We start from the raw sequence: 25,071 nt of genomic DNA, 5'->3' as shown, positions 1-25,071 counted from the left end.
ATTGAAATTTGATCCTTAGTGTGGCAGTGTTGGGAGGAGGGGCCTAATGGGAGGCGTTTGGGTCATGGGGGGGCAGGTACTTCCACTAGATTAATGCAGCCCCTGGCTCCCTGAGCGGGTGGGTGAGAGCTGCTTGTTAAAAACTCCCATATGAAAGATGGGGGTGAAAACAAACAGATAAAAGCAACTTGGCAAGTTGTCAGAGAGGAAACTTCAAAAGGAGTAAGAGAAACCCATGAAACAAGAATGCTAATCTAAGAAGCAACATTTGAAGGACCAAAAAAAAAAAAAATAGATCTTGGAAATTTAAAATATGATACTAGAAATGAAAAACTCAATATAAGAATTGAAATATAAACTTGAATACTTTTTCCCAGAAAACAGACTCAAAAGAAAAAGAGACTCATGCATAAGAATTCCAAATATAGATGCTTCACCCTCAAGGAGGTGGAATATAATCCTCACTCCGTAAATGTGGGCTACACAAGTAACCTCCTTCCAAAGGTGCAGCATGGAGAGCATGGGAAACAATTGCTTTGCAGTGGGACCGTGTGGCCACTTCGTGGCGCGATGAGAAGGGCGTTTCGCCTCTGTGGTCTTCCTCCCAAGAACACGTAACTCCATTCTAATTATGAGAAAAACATCAGACAAATTTCAGTTGAGAGACATTCAAAACTGTAAAGGTCATAAAAGTAAGAAAAGTCTAAGGAACTCCACAGTCGTAAGGAACCTAAGCAGACAAGACAATGAACTGCAGTATGATAGCCCAGATAGGATCCTGCAACACAAAAAAGACACTCAGTAAAAACTAAGGACATGTGAATAAGCTATAAGCTTTGCTAATAATAACGTATCAATTGTCAAAGCTGAATAAAATACAGAGACAAAGCTCTAAATTTAAAATGTTTTATTTGGGTACCAAGAATTGCAATTCAGGGCATACACACAGACCTAGTGGTCTTCAGTATGTCTGAAGAACAAAGAGAAAGTTAAAGGTTTTATTTAAACAGAGAAATGTTACATATTGTTCTGAAAGAAAGTTCACTGGCTCTAGCAAAGTCTGGGGGAGCCGGCAAGTTCTGACTGGTAAGTGGCATTGGTAGGGAAACTAGTCTCAGAGTCACAGCAGGTTGTTTCAGCAGCCAGCCTTGCAGAGAATTACATTCTTGGAGCAATGTTATATCCCCCGCCCACCCCAGCCTCTCAGTTCTGTTTTGGGTATGACAAGAATGACCCAATTCAAACGACCAACTTTCACAAATACTGGTTCATTAACTGTAACAAATGTACTGTGCAAAGGTAAATTGCAGGGGGAAAGTGGGTACCAAGTATGCAGGAATTCTCTGCATTAGCATCACAAAATCTGACAGAACAGAAAAAAATGAAGAAAGGAAAACTTCAAAGAAATAATTCAAGAAAGTTGAGTTTCTATGTTGAAAGTTCCCACAAAATGAAGAGAAAAGCGGCTGAAAGTAGACTCAATTTAAGACACATCATCACCACCTTTCAGAACACTGAGGCTAAAAAATGCTGAAAACTTTATAAAGAAAAAATAGCTTTCCTAGAAGAGGCCAAAGTCACACTGGCATTGGACTTTTCAACAGAAATACTAGAAGATAATGGAGCAATTTTTTTTCAAAATTCTGAGACCTTATCACAGAAATGCTGCCGCTCTCTCCTGGTCACAGGACACAAGTATAAAGACTATGTTGGTTTGTCCCAGTGCCCCTCACGTTAACCTTGATGACCTGACCAAACCTGGTATCTGCCAGGTTTCTCCACTGTAAGAGTCACGATTTCCCCTTCGTATCCGATTAGTACCTTGTTGGGAGATACTCTGATATTACACCAATATTCTGTCCCTCGTCCTCAAATTTCCACCCTCCAGTCTTGGGATCCATCGACAATTCCTACCTATATCAACTACCTTCATGATGCTCACCAAATCATATTACTATTAGCTGATATTCTTGCTGATTGGAAGAGCTTTCCTTTCCCCTCCATTGGTATATTTATTTATTTATTTGTTTATTTATTTACTTATACCAATATGGACTTGGAGTTTCTATTTTATTCAATAGGTTGTAACCCGATACACTCATTGTTCATTTTAATGCTCATATTGTCCTGAATTTGGCTAGTGGGAGCCCTCTCAAGCTGGCCGCTGTGTCTCTTTGACATGTCCCCTTACTTCTTTAAATAAGATAGCTTACTCTCTAATGTAGTAAGATATTCCAGGCTCATCTTGTATTTCCCTTGCCCCAGCTTGCACTCAGCCATTTCTCCAAGCAGATACACACATGTATATCCATAATCACCTATATATTTGGCTGGAGATTTTGTGTGTGTGTGTGCCCATGAGTTCATGATGACACTTCCAATCCCAATCCAACACCCCAGAGTTCTTTTAGCTTCCCCCTTTCCATACATATAAATGCCTTCTCGTCCTAGTTTCTTCCTGTTTACAGGCTTTATTCACCTCTTTTTCTCTCTCTGGGCCAGCTTTCTCCACTTCTCCAATACACATGACAGACAACATGGCTGCCAACAGTTCCTGAATTTCAGGTCACAGCTTCAGCTAACCAGAGAGAAACAGATCTCTCCCTGTCTTTCTAATTTCAAAATTCCTAGGAAAGACTAAGTACCCTGGTCTCTGTCTGTCAGTTGCCCTAAAAGTGGCCTGGAGGTGGAGTCATGTGGTATAAACCTGGCCCTATGGAGGGAGTAGGGGAGAGTCAGTTCCCAGAAGAGCAGTGGGCAGTTCCTGAAAGCAGTGGGGCAGGGAGGGCTGCAGAGAAGGGACAGCAACTCATGTCCCCCACAGGCCAGGCCCTGAGCACATTGACAGTGGACCTGGACAGGGGATGTGGGAGCACTGGGAGTGATTCTCCAAATCTGTTGCAAAGCTCTGCATCAACACAGGTCTTATTCACAAGGATTCCAGAGTAAAGAAAACAAACCAACACAATGTTCATGCAAAAATGCAGCAGAATGAGAGGAAACATAATCCAAAGATCCAGAAACAGAACATACTTCTGAAAATTATTTAATGCAAGATTCAAAAAACTAATTCATAAAATTTTTTGGCATTCTCGAAAGAATACAAAAACAGAAGCAAGCATTTTTAAGAAAAAAACAAACAGATGAAAGGATAACAAGATAAGAGGAAAAGGCACATGGATAAGAAAGAATTATAAAGAAACAAAATATATCAGCAAACAAAATACATTATATCAGCAAATAAAATACATTAAAAAGCAAAAAAGAAAAAGATGTGGGAATGCACATTTAAAGAGTAAATCACATTCTAGCCAAACATCCATGAGCAGAGACCCAAGTCTAAGCATATCTTAGAATTTTTAAATTATCAGATACAAATAGAAATTCTCTAAAGATCTAGGAATAATATATTTTCAAGCCAGGCATGGTGACTCACACCTGTAATCCCAGCTAATTGTGAGGCTAAGACAGGAAGATCACTTGAGCCCAGGAGTTCAAGACAAGCCTGGGCAACAGAGTATCTTCAAAGGAACACTAGACTGGTTTAGAATTGTATGCTGCAGTACTAAATGCCAGAAGTAAAGTTTACATCGTTTTGAGAAGAATTTGTGGACCAAGATTTATTCCTATGAAAATTATCTTTCATGTACTAACATAGAGGAAAGATTTGATCATATGAGCAAGGGATTTGACTATATGTAGTTCCTTAATAAGTCTTAAAATATCCTTTAAATGAGGCCAGCTGCAGTGGCTCATGCCTGTAATCCCAGCACTTTGGGAGGTTGAGGTGGGAGGATCACTTGAGGCCAAGAGTTTAAGACCAGCCTAGGCAACTTAACAAAACTATGGCTCTACAAAAAAATTAAAAAATTGGCTGGTCATGGGGTCATGTGCCTGTAATCCCAGCTACTTGGAAGGCTGAGGCAAAAGGATCACTTTAGCTCAGGAGTTGGAGGCTGCAGTGAGCTATGACAACACCACTGCACTCCAGCCTGGGCAATGGAACAAGACCCTGTATGATAAAAAAAAAAAAAATCCTTTAAATGAGAGTTCGAGGGTAGTGGTGTGGTGCTGCAAATGATGACAATGAACCAGACAAACAAAGGGTTAAGTCTGAATAACTATTGCAAGTCTGGTTAAATAACTAATTGCAAATGTTAAAAATTACTTTGGAAATAGAAGATACATAATGTAAAAATAACAATTTAGAAACAATAATCTGATGGTTTCACAGATGACTTCTTTCAAACTTTCAAGGAAGAGATAATTCCCATGCTTTTTAAACTTTCTCCGAGCATATGAAAAGATGGAAAACTTCCCAGTTAATTTTACAAAGTCTGCATAACTCTCAAACCAAAACTTAAGAAAGCACAAAAAGATAAACTACAAGTTAATATCACTTGTTATTTTAATCTAAAATTCTAACTAAAATATTAGCAATGGAATCCAGCAGTATAATAAAAGAATAATACTCCATGACCAAATAAGGTTTATTCCAGGAATGAAGGATGATTCAATCTTATTAAATCAATATACATTAGCAAAATAATAAGTCAAAACATATGAATATCTTGAGGGAAACTAAAAAATATTTAAAAGATCTTAACAACTATTTCTGACTTGTTTTAAAGACAGTAAACTGGAAATAAAAAGCTATTCCCTTAACCTAATCAAGAATATTTTGGATCAAGTTTCACTACCATATACTTGACGATTAGACATTAGATAAATCTTCTTTAAAGTCAGGGACAAGACATGTATATTAGCTATCACTACTGTTAACTAATACAAAAGTTCTAACCTATGCAATAAAATTAGGAAAGGAATCTATACAAATTATGTCTGAATAGACGAAGAGAAGATCAATTTTTTGCAAATTACTTTACTTTTTATCTATAAACTTTTAAAATGAATAGAACTAATTAGAAAGGAAAGCATGTAATTATAAATATTTGTACAAAAATGGCCGGGCGCAGTGGCTCACGCCTGTAATCCTAGCACTCTGGGAGGCCGAGGCGGGTGGATCGCTCAAGGTCAGGAGTTCGAGACCAGCCTGAGCAAGAGCAAGATCCTGTCTCTACTAAAAATAGAAAGAAATGATTTGGACAGCTAAAAATATATATAGAAAAAATTAGCCGGGCATGGTGGCACATGCCTGTAGTCCCAGCTACTCGGGAGGCTGAGGCAGTAGGATCACTTAAGCCCAGGAGTTTGAGGTTGCTGTGAGCTAGGCTGATGCCACGGCACTCACTCTAGCCAGGGCAACAAAGCGACACTCTGCCTCAAAAAAAAAAAAAATATTTGTACAAAAATCAGTCTTTTTCCTATATGTCCTGAATACAAGGATAGATATTATAAAAGATACTACAGATATAATAAAATAATAAATAAAATAGCTAAGATTCCACTTTAACAAAGTTGTTGCTTTCTGGACAAGATGGTTCTATCAGCTCATGCTTTGACACACCGTTATTAATGATAGATAAAATGTAAAACAGAATACTAGAAAGCTATAGCTAGTTCAAAAATAAGAGAAGCATCACCATAGACCAGAAACTGAAGATAAATTACAGAGCAGTGAGTAAGGCTGAAGCTATGGGCCCAATGGGCTTCCATCTAGAAGCAGGCAGGTGACTCCAGCATTCAGTATGACTGTTAATGTAGGATTCTAACGAGCTAAATCATTATTCAAGTGTGAGGGCAAAATAGAACATTTCAAACCTACAAAGGTTTGAAAGTTTATATCTAAAAGGCCCTCACTAAAAGAACTACAAATGATGTGCTTCCACAAAAAAGATAATGCAAATCAGGAAAAGGTATGGCATTTAAAAAATAATAGTGAGCACAGAAACGGATACATTGGCTGGTAAATTTAACCATATATATTATAACTAATAATTATAGGTAATTTTTGTGTTTAAAATATGCAAAAATGAAAACTCTGGACCTGAGCTGTCCAATATGGCAGCCACTAGCTATGTGTAGCTATTGGACACTTGAAATGTGGCTGGTTTCAGTTGAGATATGATAAAGTATAAAATATACACAGGATTTTGAAAACTTAGTATAAAAAGAGGATGTAAAATATCTCATTAATGATTTTTTATATTGAAATGATAATATTTGGGATATGAGGTAAAGAAAATATACTATTAAAATTGTTTTCACTATTTCTTTTTTATTTTTTTAATTGGCTACTACAAAATTTAAAATTACATATGAAGCTCCCAATAACACTTCTCTAAATAACAATTTTAAGATGCTAGAGTGGGAATACAGAGGAGAAAGAGTTGTCTACTGGGTTGTCAATATTTGATAAGTTCTCTGTCATGTTTGGAAGAAGACAGACACACTGAATAATGATAGACTGAGTTGCAAAAAATTTATACTTAAGTATGAATGTTTCCAAAGAACAGAAATATCACCTGGAGCTTCCAAATTATCTCAGAAAGAAAAAGGGGGAATATAAAAAATATTATTGATAAATACATCAAAAGAAGGAAATGTGGGGCACAAAAAAGCAAAGAAAGGGACAATGAAATGAAAAAAATAACATGGAAGAAATGTCCCAATTTTCAGTAATCACAAAATTTGTAATCTCAAATATTAAACTCAACTTTCTTTGAAACACATATACACGTAAGAGAAAATTTTCTACCCAAAAATGGGAAACATAATTTTTGAATTATATATGTATTTTTTATAAAAATTCAACATATCTTGGTTTCAATGAAAGTTTCAAGTGATTTCAAAGAATCAATATTATACAAACCATGTTCTCAGATCTTGGTACAATTAAACTAGGAGACAATAATAACAAGATAGTTTTTTTAAATCATGTTTAGAAATTTTAAAATGAACTCCAAAATGACTCATAGAATAAAGATGAAATAAAAATGGAAATGTTAAATATTAGAACTGAATAACAACAAAAGTGGCACAGATGAAAACCAGTGGGACAGAGATACATTGTTATTAGAGTTAAAATCATAGTTTTAAAACCACTCAGCAAAAAAATATTTTAAAGATATATAATTAAATATTCAATTCCCAAAGCAAGACAAGACACATCATAAATCAAAGAAAATAGAAGGAAGAAAAGAATAAAGTTAAGAGCTAAACTTAATTAAATAGAACACAAAGAAATCACAGTGAGTATTAATAATACTGAAAGATGGGTTTTTAAACATTAATAATACAAACCTGCAGTAAAACTGAAAGGCATGAATCAACAATATTTAAAAAAAATGAGGGATATGATCTCAGAACAGTAGTCTTTAAAAAAATTTAGATAGTAATGTTATTAAATGCTAATAGATTAGAAAATGTAGATAAAGTACATGAATTTCTATAAAAATCATTAATTACCAAAATTGACTTAAGAAGAAATAGAAAGCCTCAATAAACAAACAAAAAAGTTTAAAGAAATTGAATTGATAATCAAAAGCCTTTCCCTACAAGAGGCACAGGGCCAGAATGTTTTAACGGTGAGCCTTCCAAAACATTCAAGGGACTTGATCATTTCAATGGATGCAGAAAAGACATCTGATGGAAGTCAACACCCATTCAGATTAAAAAAAAATTCTTAGGAAATCGGGAATAGGACATGACTTCTTTAATATCATAACCTATGTTACTGAACATGATACAAAGATCTATTAAACATCATAATTAATGGTATAATTTGAGAAGCATTAACAATAAAGTCAGGAATAAAACAAAGACATTCACCATCACTACTTACATCCAACATTACATAGTAGGCCCTTGCCAATATGATAAGATACAAGAATAAAGCAAATAAGTGAAAAAGATTATTTAAATCTGCCCTTATCCCCAGATAGTAAGATTTTCTTCATAAAGAACAAACTTAAGAATACTACAAACTATTATAAGCGATAACAGATATTAGCAACACTTAAAAATTAATAATTTACATCTCCACTGGCAATTACCAATTAGAGATTATAATAGGAAAATAGGTCCCATTTACAACAGCAAAGAAAATTATAAAGAATCTATGTATAAATATAACAAAAATATATTAATATAAGATACATTTACTGGAAAAATTACAAAGCATTAATAAGGGACATAATAAATAAAAGACATTAACAAAGGAGTGAATACAAAGTTCACAATAAAAAGACTCAATATTATTAAGATGCTAATTCTACCAAAATATAATTTATAAATTCAATACAATTCCATCAAAATCCTAACACAATTTTTATGAACTTGATAAGCAGATCTAAAATTCCTATGAACAGCAAAGAATCACAAATGAATAAATATAAAGCCATAGCAATTAAAATAGTGTAAGTCTGCATTAGGAATTACACTCACACACACACACACACACACACACATTCACTCACATATTCTGTCTAGTGAGTCCCCAAAACAGACCCATACATACATGAAAACTTGCTACGTGGCAGAAGTGGCATTCATCATACATGAATGGAGCAAAGATTAATCATTTAATAAAGGGTGATACCCCCTTGGAAGAGAGAAACCACTTTCTTTATTCCCTACACACAAAAATCACTTCTAAGTGAATTAAAGCCTAAATGTAAACAGTGAAACTTAAAAACTTTTAAAAGACAACACAATCTTCATGACTTCACAGAAAACACAAATCATAAGGAAAAGATTGATAAACTTGATCCCAAGAAAAGTTAAAATTTGGTATCTTTGATGCGGAAAACTAACAAAGGATTGAACTTAGCATTTATCAGCAGCTTACAAGTCAACTTAAGGGGAAAACTGACAGCAGAAAAATGGTTAAAACATATGAGCAGGCAACAAAAAGAAGAGGAAAGAGAAATGGTCAATAAACAGAAAAAAAAATGTTCAAAATTTGACCAGTAACCAGGGACTTCTAAACTAGAACAGGGGGAAACTATCTCACACTCATACTGCAAAAGTTTGAAGACAAGTGTTGGCAAGAACATAGGAGTGAGATGTTCCTCTCTCATGTATGCAAGGGAGCAAGTTGAAAATGGTAAAGTTAAAAATGCAGGCACTTAGCTGGGTGTGGTGGCTCCCGCCTGTAGTCCTAGCTACTCGGGAGGCTGAGAGAGGAGAATCACTTGAGCTGAGGAGTTTGAGGCTGCAGTGAGCTATGATTACACCACTACACTCCAGCCAGGGTAACAAAGCAAGACTCTATCTCTAATAAAAGAAAAAAAATGGTAGGTCTTCAATCCTGAATTTCTACTAATAGATATGTAGTCTAAGAAAACTCTCACACACATATTGTACACAGAAACACATACAAAATATTAATTGTAACAATATTTATCATAGCAAAAAATTGGAAAAAAATTTCCATCAATCATGAGTGAAAAAATGAATTGTGATATATTTATTGAATAATACCTATTATACAATGCTTGCTTCAGCAGCACATATACTAAAATTGGAATGATACAAACAAGATTAGCATGGCCCCTGTGCAAGGATGACATGCAAATTCATGAAGCATTCCATATTTTTCCAAAAAATCAAGGAGGAGGGAATCCTTCCTAACTCATTCTATGAAGCCAGTATCACCGTGATACAAAGCCAAGCAAGGATGCAACAAAAAAAGAAAACTACAGACCAATATACCTGATGAATATAGACACAAAAATCCTCAACAAAATACTAGCAAACAGAATCCAACAGTCCATCAAAAAGATAACAAATCATTATCAAGCGGATTTTATTCCAGGGGTGCAAGACGGTTCACATATGCATATCAATAAATATGATTCACCACATAAACAGAATTAAAAACAAAAACCATATGATCATATCAATAGATGCAGAAAAAGTATCTGACAAAATCCAACATCGCTTTCATGATAAAAGCCCTCAACAAACTAGACATAGAAAGAACATGCCTTAAAATGATAAAAGCCATATATGACAAACCCATGGCCAACATTGTACTGAGTGGGGAAAAGCTAAAAGCATTCCCGTAAAGAATTAGAATAAGACAAAGATGCACATTTTCACCACTCTGTTCAACATAGTACTGGAAGTTCTAGCCAGAGCAATCAGGGAAGAGAAAGAAAAAAAGGGCATCTAAATTGGAGAAAAGGAAGTCAAATTATCTCTGTTTGCCAATGATACAACCTTATACCTAGAAAATCCTAAAGACTCCCAGATTTTACAAATGAATTCAGTAAGGTCTCAGGATACAAAATCAACATACAAAAATCAGTAGTATTTCTAAATACCAATAATGACCAAGCCAAAAACCAAATCATAAACTCAATCTCATTTACAATAGCTACAAAAAAAAAAAAAAACCTAGGCACATACTTAATCAAGGAGGTGAAAGATCTCTACAAGGAAAACTACAAAGCTCTAATGAAAGAAATCATGATGACACAAACAAATGGAAAAACATCCACAGATTAGAAGAATCAATATTGTTAAAATGACCATGTGGCCAAAAGCAATCTACAGATTCAATGCAATTTCTATTCTATACAACATCATTTTTTCACATAATTATTTAAAAAATCCTAAAAATTGCTTGGAAGCAAACAGTAGAATTTTTTAATTCTATTGGGCTCTTTTTTAAGAGCCCAAATAGCCAATACAACCCTAAGCAAAAAGAACAAAGTTGGAAACATAACATTACCTGGCTACAAATTATACTACAAGACTATAATAACCAAAACAGCACAGTATTGGCATAAAAATAAATATAAATCAATGGAACAAAATAGAGAACCCAGAAAAATAAAGCCACATACCTACAGCCAACTGATCTTTGACAAAGTCAACAAAAACATACACTGGGGAAAGGACACCTTATTCAATAAATGATGCTGGGAAAATTGGATAGCCATTTGCAGAAGAATAAAACTGGATCCCTCTCTCTCACCATATACAAAAATTAACTCAAGATGGATTCAAGACTTGAAACTATAAAAAGACCTGAAACTATAAAAATTCTAGAAGAAAATCTAGGAAAAACTCTTCTGGACATTGGTTTAGGAAAAGATTTATGACTAAGACCCCAAAAGCAAAGGCAACAAAACCAAAAATAATTAAATGGTACTTAATTAAACTAAAAAGCTTCTGCACACCAAAAGAAATAATCAACAGAGTAAATAGACAACCTACGGAATGGGAGAAAATATTTGCAAACTATGCATCCAGTAAAGGACTAATATCCAGAATCTACATGGAACTCAAACAACTCAACAAGAAAAAAAATAACTTCATTAAAAAGTGGGCAAAGGATACGAACAGACAACTGTCAAAACAAGACATACAAATGGCCAAAAAACATGAAAAAATGCTCAACATCACTAATCATCAGAGAAATGCAAATTAAATAACAATGAGATACCATCTTATAATAGTCAGAATGACCCATTATTAAAAAGTTAAAAAAACACTAGATGTCGACAAGGATACAGAGAAAAGGGAACACTTGCTTACATTCCCACTGTTGGTGGGAATGTAAATTAGTACAACCTCCATGGAAAATAGTGTGGAGATTTCTCAAAGAACTAAAACTAGAACTATCATTTGATCCAGCAATCCCACTACTAGGTATCTACCCAAACGAAAGGAAATTGTTATATCAAAATAGTGCTACACCTGTATGTTTATCACAGCATTATTCACAATAGCAAAGATATGGAATCAACCTATTATTAATAATAAGTGTCCATCAATGGATGACTGGATAAAGAAAACGTGGTGCGTAATACACATACACACACACACACACACACACACACACACACACACACACACAGGCACACCATGGAATACTTAGTAGTCAGCCGTAAAAAAGAATGAAATCATGTCTTTTGTAGCAACATGGATGGAACTAGAGGCCATTATCTTAAGTGAAATAACTCAGAAACAGAAAGTCAAATAAGGGAGCTAAATAGTGAGCACACATGAACATTGAGAATAGAATAATAGATACTGGAGACTTGGAAGGGCAGGAGGGTGGGAGGGTAGGGGCAGTGTGGGATAAGAAATTACTTAATGGGTACTATGTACACTAATCGGGTATTGGTTACACAAAAAGCCCAGACTTCACCACTACGCAATATACCCATGTAATAATCTGCATGTGTACTTCCTAAATCTATATAAATAAAAAAAGTTCCTATCATGCACCAGTTAACTGGAGCTACGTGTATCAACATTAACAATTCTCAAAAGTATGTGGATTACCGAAAAAGGAAGTTGCAGAATAACTACAAAATAATATGTACATAAAATTTGAGAACATAAAAAAACAATACATTTTATTGGCACATTTATATGTTATGACAGAATGAAAAGATGTTTGGAAATTATAAACACAACATTCAAGAGAGTGTTCTTCTGGGGAGGGAGAAAAAAGAATCAGGGAAGAGTACACTGGAGTCTTCAACTGCATCAGAAATGTTTTCATGTTTTTTAAAACCTGAAGTAAATGTAAATTGTTAAGATTCGATGAAGCTTGATGTTGCATAAATGCATGCTTGTATAATATTCTCTGTTATCGTGAGAATGACTTCAGTCTAGGTGTCACAAAACAGTTATCGAAGTGTGCCCAAGACCTACAGAAGGATCTGCAAAGAATTCAGAGTGGATTCAGGCAAGACAGAGATTTTAACATGCTGTGAGGTTAACTGAGTGGGAGGCTGCAGTCTTCCTATCACACAGTAGAGTTAAGTAATGGTATATTTTAAACTCAGAAAAGATAAATCCCTTCCAAAGGATATGGACTTGGAGTCCCTGTTTTTAGCAACTATTAAAAACTAAGCCAACGTGCTGCTGAGAAGCTCCAGGACAATCAGATCTAGTGTCTGGCCAAAAATCTCTGGCCCATAGCACTTTATTCTGCTGAAATCTCTCCCTAATGTGATTGAGATAATAGCTCTCATTGGCTTGGGATGGTGAAATTTTTTCCTTCATGGGTGGCTTTTATCCCTAGGAAGTTTTTGAAGTAAATATAGAGATGAGGAGATAAATCAAACTAAGTATTACATTAATAAGTACTTTTGTGTTACACTCAGGAATCAGTTTGGGTAATCATTGGAACAATCTGTGTGTATTTGGTATTTAAAGTGATTGTAGGGTTTACAAGTTTTGGGGAATACAAGAGAATCTAAAGAATTAGAACTATAATTCCATTTTACAACATGCAATTGAGTAACTGATTTTATAGTTGTAAGCTGAAAGTTATGAGACTTTAGCTAATTTTTTAAACAGCACTGTAATTTTTTTAAGTTATGTCATATTTATCAGTTTGTTCTATCAGACTTAATAGAGTTGGTCAAGTACTTCGGAAGGCTTATGCTTGTTAGAGGCATGGAAGTGTTGAAAAGAAAAGCAATTACGTTAAATTTATAAATACAGTTTTAATGATTGAAGGAATTTAATTAGCTGAGTTGTAAATGGGACTGATTGTTTAAAAGGATATGTTCTATTCACCTTGCATTAATTAAACTTAGATCAAAAGAAAATTTAAAATTTTCGTTTGTATTTTACTAATTTTATGAATTGGTTTGTAACTTGAACTTAAAAGATTAAGAACAATCTAATTTTTTAATTTATGATTTTAATAAATCAAATACTAATGTTAACATCCTGAAAATAATCTTTTTCTATAAACAAAAGCTACCTTGAGGAACACTAAAAAGCTCCACTAAGCCGGGCGCAGTGGCTCACACCTGTAATCCTAGCACTCTGGGAGGCCGAGGTGGGTGGATCGCTCGAGGTCAGGAGTTCGAGACCAGCCTGAGCAAGAGCAAGACCCCGTCTCTACTAAAAATAGAAAGAAATTATCTGGACAACTAAAAATATATATAGAAAAAAAATTAGCCAGGCATGGTGGCGCATGCCTGTAGTCCCAGCTACTCGGGAGGCTGAGGCAGGAGGATCGCTTGAGCCCAGGAGTTTGAGGTTGCTGTGAGCTGGGCTGACGCCACAGCACTCACTCTAGCCCGGGCAACAAAGTGAGACTCTGTCTCAAAAAAAAAAAAAAAAAAAAAAAGCTCCACTAATATTCTGTACAGGGCACATAATGAAAAAAATTCCTCTTGAGTTTTTTTTAATTAAAAGAATGTTCTAGTTCTTTGTAAATAAAGCAAAATTTTTTGAAAATTTAAAAACATCTTGAGTATCAAGAGAAATACAGAATCCTAGATGAGAAATTCAGTATTAAAAATATATCAATTCTCCTCAGATTAACATAATATGCTTTCAATAACAAACCTTATAAGATTTTTTTAAATTAGCAAAATTATTTTTAAGATATACCTCAAAAAATAAAAAATCAACAATTACTACAAATGTTCGAAAAAGAAAAATAGCTCATGCCTGTAATCTGAGCACTTTGGGAGGCTGAGGCAGGAGAATCACTTGAGGCCAGGAGTTCAAGACCAGCCTGGACACCATAGCAAGATCTCATATCTACAAAAAAATTTAAAAACTAGCCAGGCATGGTGGCATACACCTATAGTCCTAACTACCTGGGCAGCTGAGGCAGGAAGATCTCTTGAGGCCAAGAATTCAAGATTACAATAAGCTATGATCAGACCACTGTACTCCAGCCTGGGTGACAGAGTGAGCTCAAACAAACAAAAAAAAAAAAAAAGAAAAGAAAAGAAAAGAAAAGAAAAAGAATAAGGAATGACTTGCTCCACCAAATATTAACACATATCATAAAGCCCCAATATTTTAAAAGAATGGTTCTGGCACAACAATAAATAAGCAAGCCAACAGAACCTAAAAGCAAGCTCAGAACCAAATCTGTGTGTATCTGTGCCTGAAAGTATCTCTATTTGTAAATATAGAATAAATAAAGGTGTGTTTCGGGGAATCCTTTCTCCCTACTCCTGGTATCTCCCTCCCAGTGGAGGAAGCTGCACTGCTTCTGGTCTCTTTCCACCTCCCCACCCACTCCTGTTCTGCAGAGGGTAAGCCACAGAGATCTACAGGTAGTCTGGACACAGGGAATGCCCACCCTGACTCTGAGTGCCCACAGGGAGCAAGCTATCTCCCCTATTTCCAGGGCAGGTTCTCCTTGCACATGGGGAGGGCTGCCCTGCTCTAGTTTTTTCATTCATTAAGTGGGTTTATCTGCCAGACTCACGGTTCCATCAGCAGGTGCATTTGGCTTTCATACTAAATTACACTCTTCAATTTAACATTTATCAGAATAAAGACTGGCTTCCATCATCCCAACTTCTTCTGAACTCATGTGAAGAAGTGAAATGCCTTTCAGAAACCCCCCATGTTAGGTGCATGGGCCAAAAACATTTAGAGAAGAAAGACTGTTCCCCGTAAATACCTTGATTTCAACAGGAAAGACAACCAAACTAGTATGCTTGATTGTTTTTCCCTAATTTACTAAATATACATCACTCAGCGTCTTCAGGAGTGGAGTGAAGAAATGGATGGATAGAACTCAGAAGCATCACAACAGTGGGGTTCCCCCAGCTGGAAGGAAAACACCTAGAATAGGAAGAACAATTTCTCTATCATGGAGTAGTTCATCTTAATGGGAAGAGAATGTGTAAATCAATAAAGTAGTATTGGGGAAAGTGGTTAACTAATTGGTAAAACAACAACAACAAAGTTCAATTCGTACTTCACACCACATATTCAAGTAAATTACATATGGATTAAAACATTAAATGGGAGGAAATTATGCCACAAATGAATAAACATATAGGTAGATATTTATCCCATCTGGGGTTAGAAAAGAAATTTCTAAGCATTAAAGCAAAAGAAAAACAAATTTTAAAAATTAAGAATTACTATATCAAAATATAAAACTTCTTTATGTGAAGAAATGATATTTACAAAGTGAAAACTCAAGTCACTGGGTTCCATGAGTCCCCATCAGAGACTGAAGGAGAGAAAGAGGAGTACTCAGGAGTCGGATGTGAGGAGCACTTGCATGCTACTTTCAAAGTCATGGGAAGACAGCAAAACTGTCACAAAGGCTGCGGTGCCACTATCCAAATCTGCATCTAATGGCAAAGTGAAGTAGTTGGTGAATCTTTTCCTAGAAGATAATAACAGAATGTGGACAAATTATTTTTTTAAATAGCCAAACTATTTGAAGAAACTGACAGATAGAAGTCAGAGAAGGGCCTACCCTTCAAAGATTGCAACTGCTTCAGGTAAGAATTGCAAGTTTATGGTTGCTGTTTTTTATTTTCTTTGTTTGTTTTGTGCCTCAGAGCACTCCCCAATCCTCACGGCTATCGTAGGAAAAAATCAGCCTTACCAACTCAAGGCAGCACAGAAAAGCTTCCAAGAGTGGTAGAGCAAAGGAAATTTAGGGTTAAAATCCCAGGAGTGAGGGAACTAAAGAAAGTGTGAGGCCAAAAATCTGAGTGCATACTATGCCCCAAAGCCCTGGATGACCACAAAACTACGTGTGTACATGGAAGGAGGTCAAGGCACCTAAGAAAAAGCAGACAGAAGCCAGAGAAGTGCCTACCCTTGAAAGACAGAAACCGCACTGGGTGAGTTTGTGAGTTTGCTCTTTATTTCACAGTGTACTCCCCAACTAACAAACAGGTAAGCAGCAAAAAGGTGAAGTCTTACTGGCTTGAAATGTCAGAGGGCTGAGCTCAGAGATGACAGAGCAGCCAGGAATTTAGGAGGCAGCCGGGCATGGTGGCGCATGCCTGTAGTCCTAGCTACTCGGGAGGCTGAGGCAGTAGGATTGCTTGAGCCCAGGAGTCTGAGGTTGCTGTGAGCAAGGCTGATGCCACAGCACTCTAGCCCAGGCAACAGAGTGAGACTCTGTCTCAAAAAAAAAAAAAAAAAAAAGAAAGAAGGAATTTAGGAGGAAACTTCAGAAGAAAAGAAGCTGCAGAGAGTGTATGCCCCAAAATCTGGGTATGAACTCTACACAAATTTTTGACTAAACATCAAAGTATGCAGACACCAAGAAAACACACACGCGCGCACACACACACACACACACACACACTCTCTCTCTCTCTGAAAAAACTGAGAGGATACATAAGTTACTGTACACTGCAGACGAAGTAGTTTACAGTTTGAGTCAAGGCAATTAAATGTGTACTAGAACAAAAAAAAACCCTCAGAATAATATAATGGAATCAAGAATCACTATAACATTTATTCTACACAATTCAGTATTCAACCAAAAATTACTAGATATGCAAACAAATAGGAAAGTAAGGCAGTCAATAGAGATTGACTCTGAGTGGCCCTACATGTAGAATTTGGCAGACAGAGATTACAAATCATTTTTATGAATATGTTTAAAGTTATTTTTTAAAGTACAGGTAATTAAAGGGAAATATGGTCCTAATGAGTGAACAGAGAGAGTGTCACCAGAGAAATGGAAACCATTCAAAATTATAGAGCTGAGAAGTATAATAACTGAGATAAAAAATTTACTAGATGTGTTCAACAGCAGAATGAAGATGGAGGAAAAATCAGTGAACTTGCAAATAAATCAGTAGAAACTATTTCAAATAACAGATACGATACAAAAAATTGAAGAAAAGAGCTCAAGAGATTTGTGGAAGATATCACTCAGTCCAACATATGTGTAATTGGAGTCCTAGAAAGAGAAAAATAAAATATTTAAAGAAATAGTAGCAAAGTTTTCCAAATTGGAAGAAAAGCATTAACATACAAGTCTAAGAACATCAAAGAACCACAAGCAGGCTAAATATAAAAAAAAATCCACACCAAGATGCATCATTGTTAACTGTCGACAACTGTTGAAAGCCAAGGAAAAAGAGAAATCGTCAAAAAGAAACAAACACTTTGAAAAACAGTTTGGTAGTTTCTTAAAAAGATAAACACACAAGCCTACACTTACCATATGACCCAGCAATTTTATTTCTAGGTATTTGTCCAAGAGAAATAAAGATTTGTTAATGGAAAAAATCCAAACTCTGTAAAATAATTTAAAGAGGTTTATTCTGAGCCAAATGTTTGTGACTGTGGTTTGGAGCACATGGCTTCAAGAGGTCCTGAGAAAACGTACCCAAGGAAGCTGGGTTACAGTTTGGTTTTATGCACTGAGACAGCAATTGCACATAAAATCCTAAGTCAAAACATGGAAGGTACACATTGGTTTGGCCAGAAAAGGCAGGACATCTCAAAGCGAAGGCTTACAGGTGGGTTCAAATGTTCTTTGATTTGTAATTGATTAAAGAAATAAAACTTTGTCTAAAGGCTTGGAATGTTTTAAGTTAAGGTAAGGAAGTCTATTAGTCAGAGGCAAGCCACTGGACATATACCAGAGTGTTCTATTAAGTAAATTGATGGCCTACAGGTGTGGTTTAGCCTTTGTCTTGCATGGCTTTCAGTCCTATTAATGATTTAGTATCTTATTGTTACAAAAAGTAAGTCCAAAAGGGAAGAGGTACAATGAGCATGTCTGACCTCCTTTCCTCTCATAGTCGGCATCTCAGTTTAAGGTTTTCTGGGGTCCCTTTGGCCAAGAGGGAGTTTATTCAGTGGACTGGGTGGCTTAGGATTTTATTTCAGTTCACAGATTATACATGGATGTTCATAACAGCTTTATCCATAATAACCCAAAACCGGAAACACCAAAATGTTCATCGATAGGCGAATGAAAAAACAAATTATGGTATAATCATACAATGGAATATTATTCAGCTATAAAAAATGAACTAATGCCTAATGTTTGCAATAACATGGATGAATCACAAAAAATAAATGCTATATTATTTGAAATTCTAGGGGGGAAAAAAAGCAAATCTATAATGACAGAGTGATCCACTAACCAGTGGATACCTGAAATTGGGGTTGGAAGCAGTTGACTGCAAAGGGTCAGAAGGTGTATTCATTATCAATTGCTTTCTACAAACCACCCCAAGCTCAGTGGCTTGCCACAGCATTTACTATCTCTCAGTTTCTGTGGGTCAGAAATCGGGCATGACTCCACGGGTTCCTCTAGCTCTGGGTGTCTCATAGGTCTGCAGTCCAAGTGTCGGCAGGGGCTGCAGTCTTCTTAGGGCTCCCTTGAGAGCAGTCACACGTCTCAGCTCACTCACATGGTGGCTGGCTGGAGGGTCGCATTTCTTCACAGGCTGTTGGCCAGAGGGCATCCTCAGTTTCTTGGTGTGTGGCCTCCCTGTAGGAAAGCTCTTGCTATTGAGGCTGGCTTTGTTTGTCAGAGTATGCAAGCAAGTGGACAAAAGAGCAAGAGAACACCAGCAAGGGGGAGCCACCATCTTTTGCACCCTAATCGCGGAAGTGACGTCCCATTACCACTGTCATACTCCATGCGTTAGAATCAAGTCACTAGGAGCAGATCACACTCAAGAGGAGGAGATGACCAAGCACGTGAACTCCAGGAAGGGGGTTCACTGAGGATCATTTCAGAGGCTGCCTGCCACAGGAGGGGAATGTATGGGTTGGTGGCAATGTTGTATATCTTGATTAAAAGTCATCAAAGACACTTAAAATGGGTGCATTAATTTTTTAAAAGTCAAGTTACAGAAAAACAAGATAAAGAGTAATCTCAAAAAGTTTCCATTAAAGATGGAAGAAGTGCCTCATCTTCTCAAACTCAACTAAATAGTCATTAAAGGAACATAAATCTTCAAGTATGAAGAGGTCATATGGACAATAAGAGTGTTTGAGAGAGTTCTGCAGAATTTTAGAAAACAGAGGGTGGATAGAGAAGTATTGCCTCTCTCTGTAGAGCAAAGGTACAACTCTAGAAAGAGTTACCTTTGAAAAACAAGCCAATTTATCCTTCCATGAGGGACTGAGAGTAAGAGGATTGACCAAAACATATAACAACCGGATTACCAGATTCTTTACCCCACCAAATAATACCCCCTCTCACCCCATTCAAGAAACCAGAAGTATATTCTCTGTAGAAGGTCCAGATTTAGCACAATAATACCCGAATGGCAAGGATGAGGCATAATGCTCACAACAGAGGGATTAAATTAAAGTCCAAACACTAACATTGGGACTCATAGCACCCACCCCTCACCTGCTCCTAGAACGCTGGCTGCCAGGCATATGCCCCCAGACAAGAGACTGGAAGGTATTTCACTGGAAAAAATGAATTGCCCCAGAGAAAAGACTTCCAAAATGCAAATCTGGCCATTTCAGTCCCTGCAAAGAACTCTCTATAGTAGCACTTCTCAAACATTGAAGTGTATACAAATCCCCTGAGATCTTGTTAAAAATGCAGATTCTGACTCAATAGGTCTTGAGTGGAACCTAAGATTTTGCATTATAATTTCCCAGGTGATGGAGATGCTGTTGGTCCCTGAGCCAAAATTTGAATGCCAAGGATCACTTGTCTTCTATCTGCAAGATACAAACTGAACCCATTTATTTGGCATTTCTATCTTTTTTTGGCATGAGCTCCCTCCCCTAATCTATCCAAACTCACTTCCCAGCATCATCTTCTCACAACACACCCCTACCCCTACTCCACTCCAGTAAACATCCCCTCGTCCAGCCTGAAACACATCATTCCTTCACTTAACAGAACAAGCTCTTTCTCCTCCTTTGAGAATCAGCTCAAGCCTTTATCCTTCTTTCTGAAATTGTTCCTGACTCCCTCAGACAGACTTAATTCTGCTGCTTCTGTGGTGGACAGATCCCCTGGACTTGCCTCCATCATCAATCTGTATCTGAATTACATATGCATGTGCACGTGTGTGTGTACACACAAATGTATGTACTTACAAAGACAAAGATAGGTTAAAAGCAAAGGGAGGAAGAAAGATATACCATGCTAACAGAAATCAAAAGAAACCTGGAGTAGCTACAGTAATTTTAGACAAAGCAGACTTCAGAACAAGGAAGATCATCAGGGATAGAGAGGGGTATTACATACTGATAAAGTGGTCAATGCCCCAAGAAGACATGATACAGCAATTCTTGATGTGCATGCGTTTAACAACAGAGCATCAAAATATGTGAGGTAAAAGCTGATGGAACTACTAGAAGAAACAGACAAATCCATTTATGGTTAGGGACCTAAACATTCCTCTTTCAGTAAGTGACAGATCCAGCAGGTAGAAAATCAGTAAAGACATAGTAACCCGAGCAGCATTTTCAATCAATTTAATCTAATTGACATTTTTAGAATGCTTCATCCAACAATAGCAGAACGCACATTCTTGTCAAGCTCATCAAGAACATTTACCAAGATAAACCATATGCTAGGTCATAAAATATACCTTAACAAATTTAAAAGAATAAAAATAATTTAAGATATGTTCTCAGACCATAGTAGAAATCAATAACTGGATGATAGCTGGAAAATCCCAAAATATTTTGAAATTAAATAACATACTTCTAAATAACAAAGAAGAAATCTCAAGAAAAACTTAAAGATATTTTGGACTAAATGAAAATGATAATGCAATTATAAAAATTCATGAGATGTGGCAAAAGTCGTGCTAGCAGAAAGTTTACAACATTAAATGCAAATATTGGAAGAGAGGAAAGATCTAAAATCAATAATTTTAGCTTCTGCCCTAGGGAGCTAAAGAAAAAAGAGCAATTTAAACCTAAAGTAAGCATAAAAAGTAATAATAATACAAATTGGAGCAGAAATCTATGAAATTTAAAAAACAATATAGAAAAATTAAAGAAACACAGTTGGTTATTTGAAAAGATTAATAAAATTGATTAACTTGTAGTTAGACTAAACGAGAAAAAAGACACAAATCACTAAAATCAGAAATGAAAGAGGGGTCATCACTACTGATCCCATAGACACTACGAAGACAATAAAGAAATACTACAAATAACTCTATGCCTACAAATTTGATAATAAAGGTGAAATGGACCAATTCCTTGAAAGACACAAATTACCAAAACTCACACAAAGAGAAATAGATCATGTGAATAGGTCTATATCTCTTAAAAGAATTGGATCCATAACTAATAGCCTTCCAAAAAACAAAGCAATGGGCTTAGATGGCTTCAATGGAGAATCCTACAAAATATGTAAGGAAGAAATTATACTGATTCTTTAGAACCACTTCCAAAAATTGAAGCAGAACAAACTATTTCTGACTCATTCCTTGAGGCCAGCATTACTCTTATACAAAAACCAGTTAAAGACATTATAAGGAATGAAAAATACAGACAAATGTTTATCATGAACATAGATGCCAAAATTCTCAACAAAATATTAGCAAATTGATTCAACAATGTATACAAAGACTTATACCCCATGACCAAGTGGGATTTATTCCAGGTAGGCTAGGCTGGTTCAACATTTGAAAATTAAATAATGTAATCTACCACATCAACAGTCTAAAGAAGAATATTCATACAATCATATCAACTGATGCAGAAAAAGCATTTCACAAAATCAAACACCCATTCATGATTAAAAACTCTCAGCAAACTAGGAATAGAGGGAACTTCCTCAGCTTGATGAAGAGTATTAAGAGGAACAACACCAACAACAAAAAAAATCCTACAGCTAACATCACACTTTTTTTTTGAGACAGAGTCTCACTCTGTTGCCCAGGCTACAGTGCTGTGGCATCAGCCTAGCTCACAGCAACCTCAAACTCCTGGGCTCAAGCAATTCTTCTGCCTCAGCCTCCCGAGTACCTGGGACTACAGGCATGTGCCACCATGTCTGGCTAATTTTTTCTATATATTTTTAGTTGTCCAGATAATTTCTTTCTATTTTTTTTTTTTTAGTAGAGACAGGGTCTCCCTCTTACTTAGGCTGGTCTCGAACTCCTGAGCTCAGACGAGCCTCCCGCCTCAGCCTCCCAGAGTGCTAGAATTATAGGTGTGAGCCAGCACGCCTGGCCCTAACATCATACTTAATGGTAAGACTGGAAACTTTTCCTCTAACAGAAATGGGCAAGGATGTTGCATGTTACCACTCCTATTCAACTTTGTACTGGAATTGCTAGCTAAGGCCGTAAGACAAGAAAAGGAAATGAAAGGTATATCAATTGAGAAGAAAGAAATAAAACTGTCTTCATTCACAGATGACATAACTGTATATGTAGAAAAATGTTTAAATACATTTTTTAAAATTCTAGAACTAATAAGCAATTATAGCAAGGGCTCAAAAATATAAAGTTAATACACAAAAATCTATTGCTTTCCTATACACAGCAATAAACAGTTGGAATTTGAAATTAAAAACACAATACCATTTATAACAAGACCAAAAAATGAAAATGTTTATGTATAGATCTAATAAAATATATATAGGATCTGAACCTCAGGAAATTTAACCCCAAAATGTGACTTCTTGGTATAAAGAGTATTTTGAATTAAAGGCCCTTACAAATCAACAGTCCTTGGAAGGGGCTTTCCTTCTTCCTTCATAAAAAATCAAGACCCATCAAAAAGAACAACTGACTTCCCTTTCCCTGTTATCTCATTATATTGCAGGAAAGAAGATTAAGAATACAACCAGTACTTGCTTCGGCAGCACATATACTAAAAGAATACAACCAGACCTGGCCCAAATTATTTTAAATATAATACTTGTCTCTCAGGTTAATTTAATTTCCAAAGAGAATCATGTACAAGTCAGTCTGTTTCCCCCCATTCATCTATTCTCCCAAGTGCCTATTCATCCTCCCTAGTAACCACTTATTGGCCCTAAACAGAATTAACCTATACTCCTCATCTCTCTGTCCCCTCTAAAATCAGAATATATAAACTTCTAGACCCCACTGGGATATTAGGTAATCACTCTGTGATTCTCCCCATGTGCACAGTAAATAAATTTGTAATCTCTTTGTCTTATTAATCTGCCTTACTATGAGTTGATCTTTCAGCAAACCTTCTCGGGGTGAAGGGGAAACTTCCCCTCATTCCCACAGCTCTATATGTAGAACTACAAAGCTCTGATAAACACAATCAAAGAAGATCTAAATAAATTACACACTTGTGGATTGGAAAACTCAATACAATTAGGATTTCAATTCTTTCCAATTTGATGTATAGATTTAGTGCAATCCTAATCAAAATCTCAACAATCTATTTTGTGGATATTGACAAACATTGTAAAATCTGTATGGAACAGCAAAAGATACAGAATAACCAACATAACACTGAAGAAAAAGAACAAAGTTGGAGGACTGACCCTATGTAATTTCAAACCTTATTATAAAGTTACAGTAATCAACAGTGTGGTATTAGTGACTGAATAAACACATAAATCAACAGAACAGGATAGATGGCCCGAAATAATAGACCTATACAAATATAGCCAATTGATATTTAACAAAGGAGCAAAGGCAATTGTGTGGACAAAGGATAGTCTTTCCAACAAATGTTGCATGAACAATTGAGTAACACTTTGTGAAAAAAAAAGAATCTAGACATATACCTTACACCTTTAACAAAAGTTACTCAAAATGGATTATGGTCTTAAAATGCAGAACTATAAGACTTCTAGGACAAAACATGGAGAAATCTGGGTGATCATGGGTTTGGTGAAGAGTTTTTAGGAGCAACATCAAAACTATATTAATCCAAAAAAGAAAAAATTAAAAGTAGGGCTTTATTAAAATTAAAAACTTCTGCTCTTTGAAAAACACTGTTAAAAGAATGAAAAGAAAATCAATGGCCTAGAAGAAAATACTTCCAAAATATATATTTGATAAAGGACTTGTATCCAAAATGTACACAGAACTCTCAAAACTCAACAATAATAAATAACTCAGTTAAATAATGGCTATAAGATCTGCATATGAAAAGATTCTCAACATCATTTGTCATTACGGAATTTCAAATTAAAACAACAATGAGATACCACTACACACCTGCTGGAATGGCTAAAATCCCAAAACTGACAATATCAAATACTATCAAGGATGCAGAGCAACAGGAACTCTCATTTATTGCTGGTAGGAATGCAAAATGGTATAGCCACTTTGGAAGAAAGTGTGGCAATTTCTTATCTAGATAAATGCAGTCTTTACCATACAGTCCAGCAGTCACACTCTTAGGTATTTATCCAACTGCTTTGAAACTTCTGCCCACACAAAAACCTGCACATGAATGTTTTAGTACTTTTATTCATAACTGCCAAAAATTAGAAGCAACCAAGATATCCTT

The 25,071-nt window shown here is 35.9% G+C and overlaps 1 non-coding gene across 1 annotated transcript; it reads left to right on the top strand.

Moving 5' to 3' along the window:
* Positions 1-9,398: 9,398 nt before the first annotated feature.
* LOC123626740 lies at positions 9,399-9,501 on the top strand. The gene has a single exon (XR_006730981.1). It is a non-coding gene; the product is annotated as a U6 spliceosomal RNA (small nuclear RNA).
* Positions 9,502-25,071: the final 15,570 nt, after the last annotated feature.

The sequence above is a fragment of the Lemur catta genome, chromosome 22 (assembly GCF_020740605.2).
Source record: "Lemur catta isolate mLemCat1 chromosome 22, mLemCat1.pri, whole genome shotgun sequence".
Classification (NCBI taxonomy): Eukaryota; Metazoa; Chordata; class Mammalia; order Primates; family Lemuridae; genus Lemur; species Lemur catta.
This window is presented reverse-complemented; position numbering and strand designations above follow the sequence as displayed.